The sequence below is a fragment of the Camelus bactrianus genome, chromosome 13 (genome assembly GCF_048773025.1).
Source record: "Camelus bactrianus isolate YW-2024 breed Bactrian camel chromosome 13, ASM4877302v1, whole genome shotgun sequence".
Lineage (NCBI taxonomy): Eukaryota > Metazoa > Chordata > Mammalia > Artiodactyla > Camelidae > Camelus > Camelus bactrianus.
In genome coordinates, this window is record NC_133551.1 from 67,655,096 (window position 1) to 67,667,321 (window position 12,226).

Genomic DNA, 12,226 nt, shown 5'->3' on the forward strand with positions numbered 1-12,226 from the left:
CGACATCGTCTGTCTTCCTGGAAGAGACACCCGCCACTTGCATGCAGTGTGGTTGCCAGCAGAGTCAATAGTTGAAGCTGTTAATCTCTTCTACTTTTCAAGAGAAGGAAAAATCACTGCATGTTGGCGTGCGGGAGTTTCGGGACCGTGAAGCGGTTTCTGAGGTCTCCTGCAGGAGGTACACACCGTCCCGTGGAGCACTCTCAGCTGAGGACTCTTGGGAGTTGGGCTGCTGGAGGGTGGGGGTTGGGCAACACCAAGAAGCAGGGTCCTGACATCACCTGGGGGCTGCCCTGCTCTGCAAGCTGGAACACCAGGCTGAGTGTCAGGAGGCCACTCACTGTGTGACCTTAAGCTAATCTGAGCCTCCTCTGAGCCTCAGGTTTTCCCCTCTGAAAAATGGCAACAATCTTTGATTGACCCTGTCCTGCCCAGCTCACGGGGCTGTCGAAAGATCACAAGAGATGATGATGGTAGAAATGCCTGGAAGACCTTAACACCCCATTCACAGATAGATGATGCCAACAGTGGCAGGCCAGGTGATTGACAGTGGCCTGGCACTCTGAACCCTTACCCAGAGGCTGGAAGGGTTGGTTGGATCAACACGCTGTGTGACCCTACACAACACACCAAACCTCTCCAGGCTTTGATGTTCAGTCCTGTCAAATGCGAAAGTGAAGTCCGCACGGAGACAAGAGGTGTGGAAGGGCTCCAAACACCAGTTTGACAGGATTTTGCTCTAGTCAATATTTATTTGTCAAGCAAGTAGTCTTCTGACAATGACCAGAGGGAGGGCTACACGCAGGGGAATAAACTCCAGGTCAGCAGAAGCACGTGAATTCAAACCCTCCCTGTGTTCACCCTAATAACCACAACAACCAAATTAAATCTCTGACTTTTAAAGAGAGCAAGAGGATAAATATTGATTGATTTGCTGGCACCTACTAAGTGCCCAGTGCATAAAAAGATGAAGATTTTAATAACAGTAAGAGCCAGGAGGTATAAGTCATGTGCAAACTGTGGTCCCCAGTACTTTCTATGCATTATCTCATTTCATCCTTGCAGCAAAATAATGGGATTCAATTTATTATTTTTCCTACTATTTCCATCCTATCAATAAATAAATTGATGCTCAGTAATATATAGTCACTTGGCCAAAGTCACAGCTAGGAAGTGTCTACACCTGGATTTGAACCCCGCTCTTAGATACCAGGCTCTTAACTGTCCTCAGATTTAATCCTCACATCAATCTTTTGAAATTAGAATGATTAACACCCATTATCCAGATAAGGAAACAGGCTCAGAGAGGTAAAGGCACTTGCCCAAGGTTTTATGTTGGTAAATGGTGGACTGAAGTCAAGTCTTATCTTCGGACATAAACTTTCAGACATTAACAAGTAGAATGACAGGCTTGGGTTTGTCAACAAGATGGGATGGACACAGGGAGAGTGGAGAAGAACCAATCAGGGTTCCTGGACGGGAGGGTGGAGGCAGAGGCTTTGGAGCTGTCCACCTGGACTGGGCCTGGCCCAGGGAAGCCACTGGCTCCCCTCCGTCAAGCCAGGCAGGCTACGAGGCAGGGGAAACAATTAGAGCCAGGGAAGGGGGATCAGTTCACGCCCCCAGTCCATCAAAAGTCAGGCAAGAAGCAACCAGGACAGCTCAGCTTTGTCACTTTACAGCTAGGGAGACAGAGCATCCTAGAGCCAGGGGAAGAGGTGAGGGTCTCCACCGTGCCAGGAGAGAGATGGCCACAGAGTGAGAGCCCCGAGTGACCCCTGTGGGCATCCCATGCCCCAGGAAAGACCCGCCAAAGCCATCTTGCCTTCCTTCATTCATCCATTCATTCAGCAAGTATTTATTGAGCACCTGCTGTATGCCAGGATCGATGCTGCACACTAGGGAGGGAAGCAGCAGTCAACATGACCAAGTCCCTCCCCACAGTGTAGGGAGAGAGACAACACACAAGAGAAATCAACTTGGCATGGAGGTGGATAGAGATACCTGCCGTGGGGAACACCCGTGCGTGGGAGGCTTGAGGGCTTATGTGCTAGTTTTGTGTCTCCTCTCCCTACTAGAATGTAAGCTTCCTGGGGGCTGGGATGTCGCAGGTCTTGTTGGCTCAAGCTGAAGTGTAGACTGGGAAGTGAAGGTGGAAATCCGAGGCGGGAGCAGGAAGCAGTGCCAGCGGAGGGCAGGAAGAGGGGACCTTCCTAAGTAGCACACGATGGGGAGATGTGCTGCTCACCAAGTGGAGAATCCTCCCCACCACCAGAAGCAAGCCTGTTGGGGGAGGGGCCAGGAGGGGTGGGAAGGGGCAGGTCTTGGTTAGCCCAGGGGGGAGAGGGCCATTTCAGCATGGGCTGCTCAAAGCGGGCATTCTGCTCATCAGCCTTTATAAGACCAAAAAGATTCTTTCCCCAAATTGGGGTTGATTTTGAAGCTGGGCTTCAGGGCGGCTCACCCTAACCATTGCATCTTTGGACAGGTCAGCCAAGTTCATTGATCACTGGTCATTACCTCAGTGATAGTGGCTTGGGGATAAGATCTAAGACTAAAGACAATTTTGTCCCTTCATAGTATGATCAGACTCCCTCTCTAGCAAAAATCCAAATTAAAAAAAAAAATTTTATTGAAGTGCCATCAGTTATAAGATGTCAATTTCTGGTGTACAGCACAGTGTCCCAGTCATGCATATACATACATATATTCATTTTCATATTTTTTCATTAAAGGTTATTACAAGATATGTTATTTTTTTATAATGACAGCTCATCTCCAAGGTGTAAAACAGCAAGACTGATCTTGGCACCAACAGTCCTGTGGCGCGATCCAGGTGGTGCTAACCTACCACCATCCATGTTGCCCCTTCAAAGTAGTCATCATGGAAAGCTCAGGCTGCCAGGGATCTGAATATGGCTGGATCTACTTCAGCAATTGCCTTTTGAGCTATTTTTGAGCCCCACAAGGAAATCTATCTCATTATCTGCTAGTCTGACCTAGTATTTGTTAAGCTGGCCTCAAGGTCACAAGATCTGTTAATGGGATAATGGAACTGGGGGAAATGGGCTCCTTTTGCAGCAAGGAGGATTCAGGTTGGATCCCCAAGTGCACTCCCCAATCAAAATGGCTGGGCCGGGGCCAACCCCTGAGTGAGGTGCCATCCCATCTCAGAAACTCCTAGCTTGTTTCTCAATTCCTCCGGCCCTTGTGGCTGTACCTCACCACTCTGAGGTACAGATTTATTGCTCTCCCAGAAGGATTCATCATATCCCAGAGCCCGAAGCCGCCGTGTGGTTTAATGTGTGTCGGGTTTGCCCCTCTGCTCTGAGAGCAAGCAGCTCCAGCTCTGTCTTCCATCTCCGCTCCCAGCACCTGGCATGATGCCGCATGCAGCAGGCACTCAACAAGTGCTCCTGGTTTGCCAGAGACTCTCAGGGTTGCAGTACCCGTCAGCCGGTAGAGGGTGGCAGTGGATGAGGCGGAGAGCCGCACACCAAGAACTTTGCATTGAAATCCCACTTAATCCTCTTGACAGTCCTGCATGCGAGGCTTAATTAACTCTGTCTTTAAAAAGATGAAATTGAGGCACCAAAGAACTCACCCAACCCCTTCACAATCTTAGATACGGGAAAAGTTGGCCACGACGGAGGACTCTCCTTTCTGGAGTCACTTTTGATGGAAACTCCAGCCCCATCCTCCGAGAACAGGCTTCACTTGGCTCCTGTCTTGTCTGAAGGCAGATCAAAAATAAGAGAATAGCTGACACCTATCAAACACTGATCATGTCCTAAGCCCTGTTCTGAATGCTTCAGACATAATAACTCATTCGATCCCTCGGGGAAGGGAGGTGCCGCTCCCACTTCACAGCACAGAGAGTTAACCACTTTGCTTGAGTTGGTAGAGACAGAAGCAAATAGAGCCAGGGACGATAGAATGCAAGCAGCCTTATGTCAGCCCACATGCTTTTTTTTTCCTTTTCTTTTTTGCTTTTTTCCCTTTTTCCTTTTTTTTTTTTTTTTTTTTTTTTTTTTTTTTTTTGCTTTTTTGAGGGGGAGAGTAATTAGGTTTATTTTGTTTATTTATTTTTTAATGGAGGTACTGGAGATTAAACAGACCACATGCTCTTTACCACTATACCTAACTGCCTGCCTCCAGCTCACTGCTGAGCTCAATCTACCCAGAGAGGCAGCCATAGCTTTCCTTTCCACAGAGACCCAGAGAAGCCAAGTAACCATCCTGATGTCACACGGCTCAGGTCCCTAATGCCACCTGCCTTGGGAGTAAGAGGGAAATAGGTAGGAAGCCTCCAGGCCAGGCACTGTGCTTGGCACTTTCTTTACTCAAATCTTGTCTGATCCTGACAACAGACTTATGAGATAGGCCATGTGATCCCTGTGACATGGATGAGAAAACAGAGAGGTTAAGACACCTGCTTTCAGCAGCTCAGTGGCCCAGCTCTCCACTCTGGAACACACATGCTCCCCAGCGCTGCGGCTGGCCACACCCTTGCTAACAGGGAGAGTCTCTCCATCCCAGGGAGGATAAACGGACTGTCTGCCCCCTCTCCCCTCCTTTCCTTTCGGCTTCTTAATGCTAATTTATGGAAGCAGAGTGTGAGATGATGAAGGTGAGGAATTAAGAGAGGGCGGGAGGCAGGAAGAGAGGAGGCGGGGCTGTAAACACTAATTGTTCTATCAGGAGGTGGCTTTCCATTTCCTTGCTGAAGGGAAGGCTGTGTTTAATTAACTCTGCTTGTGTGCTGGGGACAGTGCCTGATTGAAAATGAGCTACGGGGCCTCGGTTACAAGGCAGAGGGCCCAGCAGCCTCACATATGCATCAGCCCCTTCGACATCAGGGTGCGAACCCTGAGGCAGAGGCCCACGGGCCCTGCGCTGCCTGTATCCCTCCCCGTGGGCCCTCCCGCACCTCGTACCAGCCTGCAGGTTTCCAGGTCTTTGCACGAGCGCCTCTCCCGCGCATCTCTGCCTCTGCCCTTTCCTGTCTTCTCTGGCTGGCATGAGGCATTCGCTCATCTGTCTCAGGCTGGCGTTGTTTGGTGGCAAGAAGCTGAAGCCCGCTCTAGCTTCCCTTAGGTAAAGAAGGTTTCATTATCGGGTCACAAGGGTGCCCCATGAACCCCAGAAGCTGAAAAAACAGCTGGGCCTCGAGAACTCAGAAATGGGAAGGAACGGGATTCACGCCGCTCTTGCCTGCCCATCACCAGCTGCTGCTGCAGCCTTTTAGCTCTGCTTCTTTCTAGAACTGCTCCTTCTCTTTCCTCTGCACTAGCCCCGCTCCACCCTTCCAGCCTTCAGACACTACGGCTCCCCTTCACCGTATGCAGGTTTAAACACTTGAGAGCGAGAGTCTGATTGGCCCAGCTGATTGGTCAGGTGCTCAACCTGGGCCAATCAGCCAGGGTAAGGGGCCGGGTCACATGACTGCCCCTTCAAGGTCAAGCAGGGCTGGCACTCTAGGGGGCGGAGGGAGCAGGAAAGAAGGGGCCTGGGGTCTTGGGAGTCAAGGCCACCTCAAAGCCCTCCCTTTCAGAAGTGCCCCCCTGCCTGATTCCCCCTATGGAGTTAGTAGCCCTTCCTTGTGCTTCCACTGCCCTTTGCACCCACCAGCTGTGTGACCTTAGGTAAGTTACTAACCTTCTCTGTGCCTCAGTTTCCTCCTCTGTAAAATGGAAGTAATAAGAGAACTCACCTCATAGAGTTGTTCTGAGAATTTATTAAGGCAAAGAGGCAGAGCACTTAGCACAGCCCTACCTAGGGCGTGTAATTAGTGCCCGGATATGTGAACCCTAATTTTGTTGTGACCACTGTTTCATCTTTTAGAGCATTTTCACGTCGTTTGGAATAACTTTCTTATGTGTCTGTCTCACCCACCATCCTGGGCACCACCGCCTGGAGACTCTTGACCTTACAGGTCTAGCTATTTGCCTCCAAACCTGGCATAAAGTGATTGCTCGTTAAATGCCCAATGACCGGGTGATACCGACAATCACTTCCACTTGCTGGCAGGAGGACACGCGACAGAGTGCCCCTCAGAACCTGGGCCCCCGATGCACATTTGGTGAACAAATCCAGTAACAGGTGTTTCATTAAACCCTCAGATTTAATTCCCACCACAGCCTTGGGAAGTAAGAATTTTTGTCTCCATTTTACAGAAGAGGGGGTTCACCATACTTGGTGTGTCCCAAGGGGCTCAGAGTCACTGGCCTTCGAGGAGAGAGGAAGGCCTGGAAACCAGGGTTGTTAGCACAGCCCACAGAGCTTCCTGCTGTGCAAACAGGTTCAAGGGCCTGCGGGCACCAGATTGTGTGGGGCAGGAGGCAGACGGACAGGATCCTCCATCTAGCCAAGACAATCCAGGAAGAGGCTGTGGGTGGGGGCACTCAATCTAGAGAGATGGCAAAATCACCCTGCTCTCCAAGGATAGATAACGTGCCAGTGCCTCTGTGTGTGAGTCTGTGCAAGAGTATATTTGTGCGTGTTCTGTTTGCGACCCACTGATGGCACCAATAGATGTGATGTGTTTCCTTTTTTGTCAAATTATTCAAGTCATTCAAGTCTGGAAACCACTTTATCCCTTAGACCCAAACTGGGATTCAGATTTCTAATCCCGGCACTGTCATGACCTTGCTGTGTGACCCTGGGTAGGTCTCTTCCCCTCTCTGAATCTCTATATAGCAGTTGAATTGGGTGAAATTATTTGTACAAACCCTTCCAGCTCAGAATGGTGGAGAGACCCAGGGGGTCGGGGCCAGGTGCCTCCCTCATCTCTCCATGCCGAAAAGTCCTGCCCTGGACCTCAAAGGGACAAGAGCGGGGACAGGAGCCTACGTTATCTTTAGTCCCTGATTAGCAGCCTCTTGCTGGTCTCTAAGCTCTCTGACCCCAAGCTTGCTCATCTGAAGGGTGCGCCAATGGCCTAATCAGACCCCTCTCAGCACAACTAACAGAGGCTCCTGCTTTAAAAAAAAAAAAAAAGAAAGAAAGAAAGAAAAGAAAAGGAAAAAAGAAGACGCTTCTGTAAATCAGCTGTTTACTTAACTTTCCCTGGCATTTAATGATTGTGAGGCTCAGGAGAGGGAGAGAGATGGAAAATTAATTTGAGTCTCACCAGAAAAGCCAGTCAGGGAAATAATGAACTTCCCAGACTCACAGAGAAAAGAGATGGGGGGGGATGCCAGGGGAGGCAGAGTCCCCCAGCCTCCAAATCCTGGACTCGAGCTGGGCTGTGCATAGTGATGGACAGACGGCCCCCTCTCTCAGAGCCCGAGCGCTAGGTGAGGTTTCAGTTCCTCTCAAGATGTAAAGCCCCATCAAAAAATCCCCCCTCTTCAATCTTCTTAATGGAGGGAAGCCGAGGTATAGCAAGGATGAGTCAAGAAATCGTAGGTAACAACTATGTTCTTGTGTTCATGAGCTCTGATACTCAGCAGACCTCCCCCCGCCCCGCCCCCGCAACACGCACATACACACACGACGGTGGCATCAAGGATGGAGAGAAGATGGGTGTAGGAGATGCACGATTCCAGCGTGGAAGAGCTGGTAGGGCCTCAAGGTTTTTCTAGTTTGAGTTCCTTATTCTACAAGGATGGAAACTCAGACACAGAAGGAGGCAGTAATTTTTCCAAGACTGTACACACTTAAGATGGAACACAGCTGGCACTCAGACCCACATCTCTTGGTTCCTGGTCTCCCTTCCTCCCCATTAGATATTGTGTAAAATAACTCTGCTAGGTACTGAATGTGTGTGTGTGTCCCACCCCAAATTCACATGGTGCAGCCCTAGACCCTAATGTGACCATATTTGGAGATGGGGCCTTTGGGAGGTAATTGGATTTGGATGAGGCCACAGAGATGGAATTGGTGCCCTTAGAAGGGGCCAGAGGGGCCAGAGCTTTCTCTTCTCTCCAGCGTGTGAGCACACAGCAGGAAAACAGCCATCTGCAAACCTGGAAGAGGGCTCTCACCAGAACCCAGCCCTGCTGGCACCCCGATCTAGAACTTCCCAGCCTCCAGAACTGCGAGAAATACATCTCTGTGGTTTAAGCCACCCATTCTGTGGTGTTGTGTTAGAGCAGCCTGAACTAAGACAAACTCCCTTGTTATAAATGACATAAGCTACGGGGGTGATTTCAGAAGAACTCTCATGGCTGATTCTCATTGGACCATCTTGGATCACAGGCTATTCTGGAACCAATCACGTAACCAGAAGAATGGACTATACTGATAGGTCAGATGTGGGTCGGGTGACCCAGCCCTCTTTAACAACCACATCTGCCTCAGCATCCCTGCCCAAAATACATGCCTCAGCCAAGTGGTGGGCTGTGCCTCGTACTCTCCCACCTCTGGGTCCTTGTCCACACTGCCCTCTCCTCCTGGGTATCTTGAGATGCCACAAAGCCCAGTTTGGTCCCACCTCCTAGAGGAAGAGCTCTGTGATCCCCCTGGTCCCAAGTGTCATCTCTGCACTAAACTCCTCTTGCTCTTCACTGGTCCCTCTGTGCTGACACCACCGTCTTCAGCGAGTTACAGTTAGCTGGGTTCGTTGTGTCTTATTCATAGACTCCTTGAGGGCAAGGACTTTTTCTCATTTATCTTCTAAATACTTGAATGAATGAGAGAACCCAGAGTTCATACAGGTAATTCAGAAACTGAAAATGACAACCTCCGTGCAGGTATCCACTCTCCTCTTTAATAATACAATTCCCTGTTTGACAACTGGCCACGTCAGGGTGTTCTTCTTGGTATCTGCCTTAAATATTGCCTACTTTCGATGGGGGTGATAGATGGGGGTGACTATACAGTCACCACTCTTCCCATAAACGTCTTCCTTTTGTGCTTTGCTCTGACTTCTTCCCTCCCCAAGCCAAACCCCTCACTTCAGGATCCAGCCCACACCAGCTGCGGAATGTGGGAGGTGGGATCCTGCCCAGCAGCAGCTCCACTGGGTTGGCGTGTTCCCAGGAGAGACCCAGAGGCTGGTGCCTAGGAAATGCCACCGCCTCTCCCCTGGCTCCTCTGGCAAGCCCAGCTCTGCACCCCTCCCTTCCCTTTCAGCAGCCTGTCAGCTGCTGATGGACAAGAAGCTGACATCCTCTCCCCCCACCCAGCATCACCACCATGTCCCCCACCCTGCTCTCCCCGTTCCTGGCTCCAGGAAGCTGTGAAGCTGTTCCTGATGAGTTGGCAGTAAGCCTGGCTCTTGCCACTCGAGGGAAAGCAGCTCCATGCATGCTGTACCAGGATGCTGATAAAGGAAAAGGACCATGGCTCCACACACGGGGCAGCAGGGAGAGTCAGTCTCCCAAGACCAGGGCTTGATTTACTTACCTGGACTCCAGTGCCGAGATGCCCCTCAGTGTCCCAGCCTCTCCCACAATCAGGAGCACCCAATACCTCTGTCTCCCTGAGTTCCTCCCAGAAAGCCACAGAACGTGGGAGAAGAAGCTCCTAAAGGTCATCTTGTATAGATGTCTCACAAGACAGAAGACCAAGGCTGGGGTAGAACATGGATGAGGGGAAAAATCCTTGGGAGGCAGATTTGTTCTCAAACTCAACAGAGGGGACTTTGTCAGGAGGACCATCCACAGATGACTCAGAGATCCTACCAGTGCAGGCATCTTAGAATCCCACTCTGAAAATTTTTGGCTCCACAAAAATACTGTGAGCTCCAAAATGGCATGAACGTGTTTGTCTCTCTCAGCAACATAATCCCAATGCCTGGCATTGTGCCTGGCACATAATAAGTGCTCAATAAATGTTCGCTGAATGAATTATTGCAGAATAAACATCGTTTATTAAGCTATAGCCAAAGTGGTTTTAATCCCAGGTAAACACTTGATCCCCTTCACTGCCTTCGAACAGCTGAGGACAGCTCTAGAATCCCTGGACCGCCTTTGGCGTCCGCTAGAGACCTGAAGCACTTGTGCTGGGAAACAATGAATCTCAATAAACTGTCTCACACAAAATGTATTCACTCACTGATCCATTCACTCACCCAAGAGATGTTTACTGTGCACCTACTATGTGCCAGGCACAGTTCTAAGTGCTGGGGGTATGGGAGCAAACAAGACTATGTTGTGAAAATTGTTACCCATGCAATTAGACTCACAATAAGCAAATAAGCAAGGAAATACATAAGGGAAAGTAAGGGAGAGGGAAATACTATGAAGAAGGGAGTGATGGGGGAGCCACTTTTGCTAGGATGGTCAAGGAAGGCTTTAAGTGAGATGAGACTTAAAGAGATTTGAAGGGAGCAAGGGAATGAGCTACATAGATATCTGGGAAGACCATTTCAGAGAGAAGAGCTGAAAAGGCTAAAAGCCTGAGGTAGGGGCACACCTGGTACGTTCCAGGAAGAGCAAGAAGGGAAGGTGGATGCGCAAGAGGGAAAGAAGCAAGAGATGTGGTCAAAGAGCTTGGCAGGGGGCAGATAGGTCCCACCGAGGCAAGAAGGGCCACAGGACTTTGGGTGCTCTTCTCAGTTTGGTGCAATCAACTGAGCACCTACTATGTGCCAATCACAAGCAGTGCCCCAACAGCCCTGTCACTTCTAGAGCTTAATGGGTTATAAGAGAAAGTCATGGCTCACGTTCAAGTTCAAGATATGGCCATGACGCTCATATTCAACTTTAGTTCACAAACACAAGGACTTTGAGGATAGAAAGGGTTAAAGTGTCACCAAAATGCATCAAGCACCTGTTATGTGCCAGCACACATCATCCTACTTTCCCAGCAGAGCCATGCAAGGCAGGGAGTATTGTCCTCAGTTTACAGATGGTCCAGAGTACCTCCTCGTCAGAAATAGCTTCCAGCTTCCTGGAGCCAGGAGCGGGTGGGTAGGCGTCATGGTGGTGATGCTGGTGGGGAAAGAGGATGAGAGACTCCCATCCATCAGCCACTGACAGGCTGCTGAAAGGGAAGGGAGGGGTGCAGAGCTTAGCTTGCCAGGGGGAGCCAGGGGAGACAGGTGGCATTTCCTGGGCACCAGCTTCCGAGCCTCTCCGGGGAACATGCCTACTTGGAGAGGCTGGTGCTGGGCTAGATACCACCTCCTAGGAAGAAGACATTCCAACAGCCTGTGTGTGCTGAGTCCCAGAGAAGTGAGGGTTTGGGCTTGGGGAGGGAGGAAGTCAGAGCATATCCCAAAAGGTCACACAGTTGCCAGGATTCAAACCCAGGTCCTTCTGGAGTCAAAACCTGAGATGCTTCATGAAGCAGCCAACATCTTCCTGCTGCCCTTCTTAATTCCCTCCCCACTATTTTTTTTTCCTCCCCGCTATTTAACTGAAGGAAGACCCCCTTCTTTCCCAATTTGCCCCCGGAAGCCTACTCTCACCCGAAAGAAAGTTATTTTGAACTCAGGAAGTACAAACTAGCTTCAATATCCATCAAAACAAAAGTTCCTCTCCTCTTAGAAGGAAAGGACATAATCTGTTAAGCCTCCCCGAGGTACTGGCATTCTGAAATAGGGGCTCAGCGAAGGCACGACTGTAGAATGGTAGGACTCCAGGCACTTTGGCAGCGGGATGAGCGACTGAGATATTTCGGGCAGGGGCCCTTCCCAGCAGCCATCATTCACACCATACTGGCTGCCGCCTACTCCATTTATACATAAGGCTCGGCTTGTGCATATGTGGGTTCTTGCCAATAGTTTTTAAAAAGAAATAGTCCCAGGGAGAGTCTATTCATAGACTCTTATAGCTGGAGGATCCTTAGAGAGCATCCTAGTCCAATCCTTCCATTCCCAAATGGGGAAACTGAGGTCTAGGGAGGCTAAGTTCCTTGTCCAAGGTCACACAACTGCAGTGAACTGTTTGGCTGACTCCTGCCCAAGGCTCCTCCCCACAGCATCACACTGTCTAATTCACCTATATGAAGTCAGACAGACGCTGAACCTGGGTTTTGCCATTTCTTAGCTGCATGACTTTCAGTAAATGCTTTAACCTCTCTGACCGTCGACTTTCTCATCACATGCTGTAGGTTAGACATGTGCTTGGCACAGGGCAAGTACTCAATAATTATGAAGTTATCCAACTGCCTGATGTCTCAGGATCTTTTTCTACTTCTTTATCTCCTGTGACTCAAGAAATATTACCTCCTGATCCCAGCAAACACAAGTCCCTCCAGGAGAGAATTAGCACTACAGGATAAAAAAACAGGCCATGGCATCACTTTCCCTTCTACTCCACGGCCTTGTTTCTTC